The sequence below is a fragment of the Octodon degus genome, unplaced genomic scaffold (genome assembly GCF_000260255.1).
Source record: "Octodon degus isolate 3935 unplaced genomic scaffold, OctDeg1.0 scaffold00036, whole genome shotgun sequence".
NCBI classification, from domain to species: domain Eukaryota; kingdom Metazoa; phylum Chordata; class Mammalia; order Rodentia; family Octodontidae; genus Octodon; species Octodon degus.
Window position 1 is genome coordinate 15,750,270 of NW_004524612.1, and position 14,063 is coordinate 15,764,332.

Consider the following 14,063-nt stretch of genomic DNA (forward strand, 5'->3'; position numbering starts at 1 on the left):
TTCTACTGAGCCATCTCCCTGGCCTTCTCCCCCTTTTCACTATCCCAGGCTCTGATAACCTCTGATGGCCTCTTTTCTTTGTTCCTATCCTCCCACCCCATATCCTCCTCCAGCTGGGAACTCCCAGGTGTCCTTGGGAAACCCTGCTGTTAGGCTTCCTGGGGGCTCCAGGGCCATGGGCCTTGTTTGGCTACCTTAGCCCTCAGGGCCTAGGGTGGGGGTTGTGTGGGGCCTCTCAGCTTGTGCCTCAAGCTAGAGATCCTTGGAGACTCTTCTCTATCAGTGCCCACACTCACCAAGTATAAAGCATTGCTCCAGTGACTCCTCAGGTGGTCCCCAGAGGGCCAGGCTGGGATAGGTCCCTTCCATCTCCGGTAGGTTTGCTCCACAGCCTCTTTCCAGGTGCGTAGGTCCATGGTGGAGCAGGGAGCCCCCATGCTGTCTACTGGGAAACATGAACTGGGAAGAGGAAGCTCCTGTTTCCTATCAAATGGGCAATTAAGGACTGGTGTTCATATATTTGAACTTGCCAAATTAATATCTGAACTTCATTGTGCTGACCCTTTTAAATTAGTTTCTTTTTAAAGTCACCATTTTTGAAGGACTTTCCTTTTTTAGACCATGTACAAGGAATCTATCATCTGCAAATAATTAGACAGTGGGAATTATATTGTATTGCTAATGAGCAGATGTGCATACTTATAGTGGAAGAACAGCTGCACACATATAAAATGCAAACGGCCCCAACCCAGCATTATGAGTTCTGAAAGGGGCTGCGTTCTTTTAAGAATTTCAGAGACAGAGAAAAATGAAACAAAGAATATAACTGATATTTTCTTTATTAATTGTTCTTTCACTCACACTGTCCCATGCATAACATTATACATGTTTAAATCCCTGTCTCATAGAAAGCTGTAGAATTTATGTTTAGCACTTCTCCTCGGCCTTTCTAGTGCTGTACAGGTTGGGTGGCTCCAAGCTGTATGGAGGACTCTCACTGGGTGTGATTTCTGTGATGGGCGAGGTGCTTAGGTCCCTACCTGTACATGGCCCCATTTGATTCTTATAGTAACCTGCAAACCTTAGGCCCATTTTACAGATGAACAAACTGGCATGAGCCAAATTATGTTCAAGTTGCCACTTGGGCTCAATTACAAATCTTGTGTTCTGTCCCTTTGAAGACATGTGGCCCTGCATCGTGGGGCTGTGACATCAGGAAAGCGAAAGTGTGGCCCCCCATGAGGGAAATAGCAATACCTTATCCAATAGCCACAAGCCCCTGTGGTGTTCATTACAGTTTTTTAAATCCTATTAAGGATTAGCAAGATAAAAGAAGTTCAGGTAATCAAGCTGTTGAAACCTTTCAGCCAGGAAGAATTTCATATATTTTAGACAGTATTAGTGAGATCATTTAGAACTTGGAAAAATTGCATTTCAGAAATGAAAAAAAAAATGAAGTTAGAAGAATTACTGTACTTCTTATTAAAAAGTCCTAAATTAGATAAGCAAGATATCATCACTGATAACACTGGCAGGAACTTGAATTTCTAGGCTCCAGTAATGGCAGGCTAAGTCATTCAGGTCAACTTGCTCATTGAATGCTATTCAGAATGTTAGATAAAATATTTTTAAGATATTAAAAGCATTGCATTGAAGAACTGATGAATTTATGTGACATAACCAGGTAAAAATGGAAGAGAAGACAGGAACCCAGGCAGGTAAGCAGAGAAGTAGACATAGCCGTGTTTTAGAGGGAATTAGACTGTCTCAGGAAACATGAGTATGCAGGCCATTGTAAGGAGATGGGGGTGTAACTGACCCAATTTGTGCCTTTCCAAATTTTCCTTCATCAAGTTGCTAATCCTAACCCATGTAGTTAACCACACGAACACATTAAAAGAGAACAATATGATTCTCAAAATAGATGCAAGAAAAATATTTAATACCACACAGTATTCATACATGGAAAAAATCATGTAAAACTTTTCTCAGCCTGACAAGGAAAATGCACAAAAGCCTCCTGGAAGCATTATACTTAACTGTGAAGCACTGAGAAACTACAGGCTCATTACTACAGAAGGAAATACTGATGCTTGTAGTCTGCATTGTACCGGGGGTCCAGTAAGTTAAGGAAAGAAGCGAAATTTATACTGACTGAAAAATACTTACTTTTCTCTGATGTACAGCATTTCCTGTTCTCCCTCCAAGTGGCCATGTGCCTGAGTTCCAGCCACTAGATTGAAGCAGAAATGGATTATGCTGCTTCGAGACCTAACCAGCCCTCTTCCTGATCCAAGCCCAAAATGTGAGCAAGGGAAGGAAACCCTTGAAGCAACACGTAGATGATGCCTAAGCTCAATTCAGCCCAGGCTCTAAGGGCAACTCAGAAAGGCTTTACCGACTCCTTTATACCAACTGGGATTTGCATGATCAAGAAACAGACTGCCGTTCATTTCAGCTCTGGGAATTTCAGAGCTTATGTATTTAACAGGCATCGGTATTTTGAAGTGGAGGACTACCAAAAGACCTTTAAGGTTTTGTGTTAGTATAGCAACTGAGCAGCCAGAGGATCCAATAATGGGTCGCATTCGTGGTTCGTCAGTGAGTCAGCTCTCCCACATTGTTTTATAAACTCACCGCAAACCCACATGAAATCCCAACACTTCTGTTACTCTTCTTTTCTCTTCGTATGGATTGTAAAAGCTGATTCCAGTGTTTATACAGAATACAAATGCACAGGAAAGGCAACAACATAAGACAGAATGACTTATTCTCCCAGATGTCACATTTCATTGTAAGTTACAGCTGTGAAGACTGTGAATCCTGATGTGGCAACACATGAGCAGGCCAGTGCAGGGGAGCACAGAGTCCAGAAACAGAGCCACGCATGCCGGCGCAAGACATATGACACAGTTGACATTTCAAAGTCCTAGGGAAGAAGAAGGACTTCTATTCAATAGTAATTGCTTTCTCATGGGAAAAACAGTAGAGTTTTACCTCATACCATACACAAAAATCAATTCCAAGTAGATTTAAGACAAAAAGTGAAAGGCAAAGGACCAAACTTTAAATGCATTATATCATTATGACTTTAGATCTAGGGAAAAATGTTTGGCTTGTGTTTATGGTTTGGATACTTCGATACATTTATATTTTACTGATCTTCCTGTACTAGATTTATAAACTAAACGGCTAATGTGTTGACTGCTACGTCTGCCAGTGATATGAACAGCCTCAGGAGGCTGGCTTTGTGGATGTGTGTGCACATGGAGGCTTGCTGCGGGTCCCATGAACGCCGTGGAAATCTCACTGTATACTGTGTTCCGTAGTGGACTCATTTGGCTGGTTCACTGCAGTACAACTTGAAGACTTGGGTTGGAAATGGCGCCATAGAAATTAGAATATTTTGAAAAATGACATATGACTTTGTTATTGGACCAAATTTGAGAGCTTGGAGAATAAATGGACATGGAGTCCCAGAAGGCATTTTAGGAGACATATAATAATTTAAAATATTTCCCTTTACTATCCAGAAATAAAATTTCCTTTTTACAGAAACAAAGTCCACATCAAGAGAACTTTTTACCTCTTAGGAAGAAATCATCACTTAAAAATAATTTATATATGGTTATGGAAGTCAAGTGTGCCCATTACTGAAAACCAAAACCTTTCTCTTTGCTTTTAGGTTCAGAGTGAGTGCTTGGCACCTCTGTTACACAGCAATATTCTTGTATCTCTCTTGAGACGCATTATATGAAAAAAAAGAGAGAGAGAAAGAAAGAACATTGTGAAAATGATGGCTAGTGACCCTAGAGTATTTCTTTTTAGAAGACAGCCACATGATATCTTTCATAGTACATTCCATTGTTTTACTTAAATTATATATTATTTACAAATTGGAATAATAGTGGTTAAGAGCGTAGGCTGTGGCTTCAGATGGTTTCAGATGCAGCACTGGCCTTAAACAGGCATCCGCCTCCTCTCTGATTGTTAGCCTCATCTTCTGGGAAATAATGATGCTCCAAACATTCGCTGATTGGATGACTAGCACACGCAAAGTAGAGTGGCTGGCACACCGTGCGGGCTCCAGGATCAGTAGCAATGTTAATGATCACCTGAATTGCTAGCTATTTTGATAACCAGCAGATTCCCTCCCTCTCTGCTTCCTTACTTGCAAGGGCTGTCCATTCATTTATTCAGTGTTTTAAATTTAAAATGAGCTGTCGGTTAAAGTTGATGGAATAAAGTTAAAGGGAAATTAAGATAAAGTGAAATTGTTCCATATTCATAGGGCTTCTCTCAAGCACCTGAGATATAAGGCCAGGTGTTCCAGGAAGGGTCACATGGGTAATAATAAGTGTCATCCATCACTGCGGGGGAGGCAAGCTCACCACCTTTGGAGGACTTTGGGGCACTGCAGTGTGCTTTCCTGTGGAAACTGTTTTCCAGCAGACAGCAGGAGGCCATGCTGAGCAGCACCATGTGAGCTCTCTGCCAATGTCAGTGTCTCTGCAGGTCTTCCTATGCCAGTGCCATGTGCAAATGGCCTTCTGGTCCCATCTCTGAGGAGGCAAAATAGCAGGTGAGTTTAAGAGGCAGAGTAAGGGTACTAACTCTTTCTGTGCGAGGAACGATTACACTTCTAAGTCATTCACTGCCTGTATCAGTTTCCGCTGAGAGATTTTGAAGAAGCAGGTAGGAGTGCTCAAAGGTTACTAAAGTCAGAGTAGCCAAGCCTCACCCAATGCTGGTCTCTCAAAGAGAACTAAGTCAAGTAGTGTAAGATGTTCCATTCTGAGTGTGACCAATGTAGGGCTGTGGCTTTCCTCCAAGGCTGATGTCCCTTGGATGTGAGCAAGCTATACTGACTCTAGGAAGTCAGATCTTCTAACTTATGAATAATCAAATACATTTGTCTACTACTACTTTAATAGCTATATTTAGTAAGACTTCTTCTAAAAACTAAGTAATTTAAGTAATAGAATGTAAGAAACAATATAATGCGAGCTAGGCAGCTTGAATGAGAGCAAATCTGGTTGAGGAGCTTGGAGTCTTACATTAGCTATATTGGCTAGGAAACCTGGATGCAGAGCCTGGAGGAGGGCTTTAGTGCAAATGACTTGAGGAAGAGAAGGAGAAGAGGCTGTAGGAGAGGAGGATTAGGACAGGGAAGAGGAAGAAGCTGAGCCAGGGCTCGGCCGCAGGTCAGGTCTTGTCCTGGCGCACAGCTGTGGGGATGGTAAGTCTGTGTGACTGGATTCTGGCTAATGAGGCATAAGCATCAGTGTGCTGTGATCTTAGAGGGCTGTTTAAAGATAGAGGAGGGAACAGGTACTGTCCTTTCACTTTTCCTTCGTCCTTCCAGTCTGCACTTTGGATGGGTGGCAGTAGTGCCAGGAGACATTGTGTGTCAAGTAGAATGAAGGTCCATTGCTAAGGAGGAAGAAAAAGTCCGAGTTCCTGATGATCACAGAGCTACCTCATTACCCCTAGGTTACCTACTTCAGTAGTCTTTCACTTAAGGAAGAAATAAAAGCAACTCTAACTTGTCTGTCACTTTTATGCCGGGGTAGTGGTGCATGCCTGTAATGCCAGAGCTGAGAAGGCTGAGGCAGGGAAATTGCCATGAGCTTGAGGCCAGCCTGGGTTACGTAAGCAAGTTCAGGGCAACATGAACTGTGTAGTAAGCCCCTGCCTCAGAAAACAGAAAATACACGAAAGAAAAAAATCACTCTTAGTTTTCATTTCCGTTAGACTGGAAGCATTTCCTCACAGGACAGGACACCAGGTATCACAGAGGTTTTTCAGAGAAATATGCTACAATTGCTATAGTCACAGAAAGCGCATTGGGATAATAACCTTAATTCTATTTTTTTCATGTTTGTACTATTAAATAAGAAGCAAAAATCCTTTTTTTTTTTTTTGCTTTGTCCATTAAGTTGCAAACTTTATATTGAAACTATGTACACAGTAGTTTCAACCTGTGCTTTCGCAAAGTCTTCTTTCCTTAGACTTTCAGTACACTGCATTAAAAATGCTATTTCATTTAGAAAGAAAAAGAAAGACAGAAAGGAGAAAGATCTTGTATTCTTGTATAAAAACCTCCATTCTCTTAAATTTGGGGATAAAAGAAAATGAATCCATGTTGGGGGCCATCACCAATAGTGGATACAAATAGAAATATGAACACCAAAGACCTCTGAGATTCTTCTGGAAACTGTAGGTCTCCACCCATACTGAAGTTGTCATTTCCTTCATGCAGCTTTATTTAGCTACCTTAATTCATTCTCTCTCTCTCTCTCTCTCTCTCTCTCTCTCTCTCTCTCTCTCATTTTCTCTCTTTCTTTCTTTCTTCTTTCATCCTTCTTTATGAGACATGGACTCAGTGTACTCAGGCTGGCCTTAAATTAACCTGACTGTTGGGTTTACAGGTATGTGCTACCACACCTGGCTCAGCTGCCTTCAAAGTGGAGACTTTTCAAAGTGGTGATATCAAAGGCTGTGGCCTAGTGGCATTGAGGAATGGCTCTCCACTAGGGATGATTTGGCTTACAGAGAACATTAGTGGTGAGGAGAGATGTTGTTCTTGTCATAGGTGGGTGGGTGCTCATGGGTGGACATCAGAGGGTAGGATCCAAACAGGCTCCATGTGCCCTAGAAGGCATAGAACTGCCCATGCTACAGAATCACCCACGTCAGGCTAGCAACAGTACTGTGGTTAAGATACTTGGGTACAGGCAGCAACCTTGGAGTTGCTTTATGTATTTTATTACTTTTTTTGCCCAACAGTGTCATTAAAGAGTCTCACATTTTATTAAAAAAATTAATTGATTTTTCCTTGCACCTTTGAAATCATTCAAGTGCTTTTACCTCTCCCAAATAACCTAGTTTACTCTGTTTTCCTTATAGTTTATTATCTTACAGTCAGTAAAATATGGCTGAAGGTCTGTGTTTAACTTCCATGGAGGTCCACATTTCAGTGTAATCTCCTGGGTGCTGTGGTTCAAAAGCTAGAAATTAAGTATACTTATAGTCTAAATCCAGTGGATAGTTTGCAGGCAATGTTTCTTACCTTCACTTTATTTTCTGAAGGCATCTTGCTCTAATAAAGAACCATATAAAGAATAAATGCCAGTGTTGTTAGCTTTGTGTCTGTATGTTCCCCCAAAGCCTCATGCAGTGGTGGTGGTGGGGAACAGGCTTTTTGGAAGCAGCTGAATGTAAAGCTTGTGATTGACTCATGATCCAATGCTGAGATTAAAGGTGTGGTGTGAGTGTGACATTATCCTAGAGCGGGTAGGCTGCATCCAATATAAGGCACAGGAAGAGGGTTCTCTCTCTCTCTCCCTTGTTGCTTTTGCTGTAAGTCTTTGTTCTCCCTCTGCCATGTGCCACCCTGCCTTGGAGCCAGCTGATTATGGACTGAAACAGCCACAAACTCCACACACCTCTACTCTTAACTTTGGATGTCTAGTATTTTGTCTCAGCAATAAGAAAAGTAATTAAGACAAGTTCATTAGCTTTTGTAAAATTTAAAGGAATTTTGAAAATATAAATTTGCCATGAAACTGAGTGTGTTTTAAAGGAGGGACTTTCAGACCTCTGTCATTTTCTGCATCATGCTTTTGCTCTCAGAATGGAAAAAAACTGAAAATGGTGCCCTTGGGCTTTGTTCCTGGAAAAGACAGTGAAACGTGCAGTGTCCCGTTCTGGAAGCACGGGCTCGTGTAGTAAATGACCCATAAGTAAAAGAAACCACTGGCGTCTTGTTCAATCTACACAACCCCAATAATGAGGACCCTTATTAAGCAACCCCTGAACTGGGCCCTTCAGAAGATCCAGACATTCGCTCTGGCTTAATCATCGCACACCAGACATTGTGTCTACACTGAGTAGGGGCTGTGGACAGGAAGAGAGCTTCAGTGAAAGCCTTACAGCAAGGGAAGACAGAAGGTTGTGTGGCTTCAGAAATGAAAGTGGCTTGCGTAAAACCTGCATTGCACCCAGAATCAAAAGCAGGGCCTGCGGGGAGAGCAGCCATATCCATTTATAACGATGAGGACAGTGAGGACAGTGTGATCAGGGTGAGAACCGAGGAGCCTGGGAGCCCAGATGTGTGGCTGCTCAGGGGAAGTGGTGAAGCGTGGCCAGCTCCTGAAAGATGGTATGAATCACAGGTTCAGTCATGTGGATGCTCAGCATTGGAAAGGGACTGGTTGTGTTGAAGGTCTCATGCAAGGGAACACAGGCCACTGGCCCGGGAAATGGGTAGTGAGGGTGAGGTGAAAACGGAAAAGTAAACAGTGCCAGAGTGACCAGGAAGTAGTAGAGAAAGACTTGGGGAAAGGCAGTGGTCTAGAGCCAAGGGAAAGGTATGCGGGAAGGAAGGGCTGTTAAAACTGTTGGAGCAGAATGAGCAAAACTGATGACGAAAATGGGGCAAAGCCAGGCGTAAGTCATTTGTTGATTAGTGATAGAGACATAAAATATGTATCATCATCCAGGTGCCATTCATATAAATTTTTAATCTGAGCTATTTTACTGAAAACAAAATTTCAGAGTCCATTTTTTAACAGACTATTAGGGAAACCAAAATGCCAAAGCCTGCCATCCGCACCCAAACTTATGGAAGTATTCCCCATTTACATCCTCGTGTGCAGTATCTTAACTCTAAATGCTTTTAAAATATTGGGGCTGGAAAATACTTAGAAAATACTTATCCCAAAGACTTCTTGTCATCTAGAAGGAGCAGGAGGGACTGAATTTATACCCACCCCCACTGCCTGAGGCAACCTCCAACCTGGACAAGAGATATTAAGTAAGGTCCTCAAGGCATGGGGCCCCAAACACACAAATCAGCCCCACAACTGTCCCATCTGACTTCTTGGAGGATATTTTCAGGCCAGTAAGCAGATGAATTCCCCTGGTGAAGCCCACCATCTCCACGGATTGAAGAGAAGGGGCTGGGAATGCAGAATTGTGGGGAGATGTGATTCACAGGGATACAGAATACTGGAGAGCTCAGACTCTCTGACAGCAGGCAACATGGTGCACCCACTTTGGAAACTAGTTTGACAGTTTCTTAAGAAGTTAAATGTAAACATATCAGCCATTCCACTTCTAGATATCTATCCTGGAGAAATGAAAGCCTTGCCTATACAAAGACTTGTACAGGAATAGCCATAGCAGTTTGATCTGAAATAGCCAAAATCTGGAAGCATCTCAGATGTCCATTGACTGGTTATTGCATAAAAAATTGTTTAGAGCCCAGGATATAAATCAGTGGCTCAAGTGCCTGCCTGGCAAGCGCAAAGTCCTCAATTTGATTCCCAGTACAAAATAAGTAAGTAAGTAAGTAAATAAATAAATAAGTGTATTGTCTGGGCAGTCAGTGGTGCTCTGCTTGTCACAGAAAGGAGTGAACTGTTTATTGATTCACACATATTGTCACATTGGGCAAAATATTTTGGGACACATACTATATGATTTCATTTGTGTGACAACACTGCTATATTGACAGAATGTGGGTCAGTGTTTGCTTGGACACTTGGGAGTGAGAACCAGGAACTAGGAGGGGGTGATGCAGAAACTTTCAGGGTTGCTTATTCTGTGGTGTGCTGATGTTTTCATGGTGTGTACATTTCTGAGAACCAGTTGGCTCTGGATGGTTTCAGGGGAAAAATGGTGAGAGGATTTAGAATGAAGATGGGAGAGGAAAGTTGAGGTCAGGTGGAGCCCTCTCTCCTGATGGGGGGAAAAGAGCTGCCCGAGAACTGTAGAGGGCTTATTTATAGTCAGGAGGTTGATGTCCGTTTCAGCCTCTCTGCTTAGCACCTTGTTTGCGAGCTGGAATGGCTTGTGCTCATGACTGACAGCTCTCCTCGTTCTCTGGCCAGCTTTGTCTAGCCTGCTTGTGTGTGACTGATTTCTAGCTCAGCTGCCCCCACACACCACACCCGCAGCTCAGAACTGGTCAGAGTGTACTTTAAATACATATGATCTATTATACTTCAGTTATAGCTCATTAAGACTGTGAAAGAGTCTAAGCAAATCCTTCATGAACAGAGATCAGAGAGGTGGAGAGGCGTGGGTTCTAGGTGGATCCGTGCTTTTCTCAATGACTACATCTCACTTCTCTGAATTCTTATCTAATTGGTAAGTTCTAGATATTTTCTGAGGTTGAGATCAGACTTATTTGTCCGTATTTAATAAACCCCCTAGCAAGTTGCACAACCTGGCATAGATTTCTGAATTTTGCTAGCTGTGGAATTCTGTAATCATTAGGAAGTATGGAGAAAAGTTCCCTTTCTTGAATTTTTGCATGAGAAGTCACAGGGGCCAGGGGAGATATATATAATGAGCTTCTGCAAGAGGTGCCTTGTGGCCCTCTGAGGTTCACGTTAGTCTCCTCTGTTTCCTAAAGAAGGAAACTGAGGATCAGATGGGTAAGTATCTTGGTTAAGATCACACAGCTAGTAAATGGCAGGGTAGAACTAGAATCCAGTACTTTCTCATGACAAAGCCCATGCATAGTCCTGGGCTTCACAAAGTGGCCTGTGGCCAGCATCATTTTCCTTAGTAAGAGTCCACAGAAGAAAAGAAGGTAGAGTTTGTGCTGAAAGGAGTTGCTCTGCATTTGCAGCTCAGAGGGTAGTCCTGCTAGGAGATTGTTCCTCTAAATTCCCTAAGATGCAGTGCTGATTTCAGACCTATAGGATCTTGGTTCAATTTACTATCAGATGGTAGCTCCTGGGACCACCAAAGCTCATAGCATGAACTTTCCTTTAAAATTTGCTGGTTCGAACATATTTCTCCTATCTCCAGGTCTGGTATTCAAAGAGCTACAGTTTAGGAGGCACTCTGAGCATGTGGAATCTCAGCTGTCTTTTTTGCCTCATTATAGATTAAGCATCTCTCAGATCTCCTGTGCTTTATCTGGGTGCACCAAGACAGGAGAAGTCTTAGCACAGCCTAGGGTGGTCTGGCCCTTTAAAGTCTTTTTTAGGAAAAAGCGAAGGAGAAATCTCAAACAGTCGATAGATGCAAGGAGATCAGTTCTCACCAAGAGTGCCCTAGAGCCTGGTCCTCATTAACTAGCTCCAAGCTTTGTAGAAGAATGGTAAGCATGGGCATTGTCTGAGTCTGCTGCTCTCTCTTCACCCTCCACAGGAAGCTTGTGCTTGCTCTTCTGGGACATGAAGACAGCCACACAGGGCAAATAATTTATTTGCTTAATTTTTCCAAAACCAGGTGGAAGAGAGCACAGTGAATTTGACAATGCTTGTTGAGTCTGTGTAAAAGAGAACAGGGGTGGTGTGGGGGATGGGATAAATAATGATGGGCACCCAGAGTTCTGGTTCCACAGAGACCAAAATGATACCTGTACAGCCTTAAGCTCACCCGACCAGCTTCTTTTTCTACCATTCCCCTGGTCAGGCCCTGCCCTGTCTCTGCACAATCCACAGGATATACCAAGCCTGTCCATATTTCTGGCCAGAGGCTATGATATTCCCTTTCCTACCTAATGTACCATACAGAGGGGCACTTTGTTCTCCTTCCTTTGATGGTTTTGATAGAACATCTTATGAACCAATTTTGAAAGGAGAAAGGGCTTTGGTGTCAGATAGATCAAGGTTTAAATCATAGGACAGCTATTTACCCACTGTGTGACCTCAGGCAGGTCACTTCATGTCTCTGATCCATAATTTTCTTTTTGTCATAGAAGGTTTAACGATTCTCAAGAGAGAAGTGTGGTATCTGCGAGGCCTAGTGCGGTGAGGCTCAGTGCCTTGCTCCTAGCTGTTCCTTTCTCTCTCTGGCTCCCAGAAATTTCCTGAGATCAGGGATTATAGCCTAATTCTTCTGGAGCCTCCATAATTTTGAGTGTGCAGCCTTCAGGATAGGAATGCTTTTGCTGGAAGACAATGGTTTCACTTGTTTTGCAATTCCAGGGGTAGGCAGGTGAGGCTGCTGCTTAGGGTCCCACCAGCTTCTGAATATTGGTTTTCAGTCCGCTGAGCATCAAATTATATTTCCTAGTGAGCTAGATTTCTCATCTGGTCCCTGAGCACAGTGCTGAAGGGCTTATCCTTTTCCAGAGGCAGCGCCTCAGGGTTTGATAAAGATGCCGACTGACCATGATGCCTGCTTCTGAAAGCTGCTGCTGCCTTCCCAAGTCCCACAGGCCCACACGGTTCCACAGTTAATCGTTACCCTGTTCTCCGGCCTCCTGAAGGAGCCTTCTTCCCCTTCCCACCTGCTGCTGCTCCAAGATAAGACTCGCACCCTCTGGGCAGCTCTGCCCTTGGGCCCCTTCCCAAGCCCATGTCAACTCACCCACTGTCCTTTCTGAAAACCCTTGCACCATTTCCCCATCACACTCGTGGCGCTGGTAATGCTTATTGGTCTCTGTTTCCCCTTACTGTTCTTAGGAGTTTGACTAGTTGAAAAGTAATATTGTGTTTTTATTTGAGTCCTGCATATAATACTTTTCTTGAAGTACATAGACTGGGGAAACAAAGGAAGACAGGCAGAAGGACTTTCCTGCTATTATAAATGCTAAGCTTGTTTCTTTCTAATATGCTATGGATCTTTCCCTCTGTAGTAGTATATCCCAGAGGGCTTGTGTTTAGGGGAACAACATAATGCCAACAGGCCTAATTTCCTAAAGTTCAGAGACCTAGGGGGAGTATGTGTAGGAAACCTGTGAGTGGGGTGAAGGAGGGTGGCAGAATTTATCAGGGTTCTTTCCCTTCCTTGGGTTTGTTTTCCATTAAAATGGAGAACAAGTGTGGAGATTAACAGTGTTAAAATTTAAGTAGGAAGGCAATTCTGCTAAGCATTGTGATAAATGGTTGAAAATTCAATGAGACATTTCTATCCACATAAAATAAATTTTGGTTTCTTCTTTAGAATTGCCTGTGTGGTATCTGCTGTGTGTCTGAGAGATAGGTATAAATTATGCTTCTCAAGGGAAAGGGGGCTATTCATAGAGGATCTTGTATAATGTTTTTATTATTTTTATTTCAAGCCAGTGGCTCTCAAGTATTCCAATATCAGAAAAAGTTGTAAAAGTTTTTGATGTATAGTAACTTACAGCTGAGAAAGTATTTTCCAGGATCCATTGCATTTATTCCTCATGGCAAATCTATAGATGTGGCCCTTATTATCCTTGATTTGCAAATGAGGCTTGTGGTTCAGAAAGACTCAGAAATTTGCATAAAGCCATTGGATGGGAAAGTCATACCTGAAGCAAGTTGCAGTACCTGTAAGTCCTAGGCATCTTGCATGTTTATTAGGTGTGAATTGCTGTTTGGGGTTCATAATACAAACCAGTGGAGGATGAAAGAATGGGCAAACATCCAGTGATGCTAAATGTCTGTAAACGCAATGTATTAACATTCATGAGAACAGTAAATTTGTCGTCCTGTAAATTTTTCAATCTGTTGGGTATTAAATCATTTTCCCCTAGTGAACTGTCTACTTCTGAATTTCAAAAGCCATGCAGTGGAATTAACCAAATGCACAGTATACATGAATGTGGATGAAAGCATATGGTTTTATTATTTAAGATATGATGCTATCTCCTCAAGATGAACTTTGGTAGAATACCCCAATTGTATTCATACTGCATGCTCCAGTCACTCAAGAAGCAAGGGGATATACACAAAGGCTTTGATGTCTTCTATTTCCTATTAAGTGTCTCTCTTTAGCATGTTCTTGCCTTCCCTTCTGACTGGACAGGTGTTTGACCAGCGTGGCCAGCAAGAAAGTAGATATTGTATCAAATGTGAGAAAGTTGTTGTTTCATTAGAAAATCCAAGTAGAATTAAGACCGAAAGGTCAAGGACTGCAAGCTGGGAGACCGTTGTTTCCAGGTGACTTTGTAATTATATAACTGATGCTCATATTTCCAATGGAGGATTTGTCAGTCTTATTTCATGGAAAAGGAATGGTGTAGCCAGCAAGCTTGTAATCTCAGCATTCTGGTAGGAGGCAGAAGGATCAAAAGTTAGATCCTACCCTGGGCAACTTTGTGACTTGGCACAATGTCGTCTCAAAAT

General features: G+C 42.6%; 1 protein-coding gene across 1 annotated transcript in view; it reads left to right on the top strand.

Moving 5' to 3' along the window:
- The window catches only part of Msra (methionine sulfoxide reductase A), a 216,479-nt gene that overhangs the window by 117,064 nt on the left and 85,352 nt on the right, over positions 1–14,063 (top strand). The window lies entirely within an intron of this gene.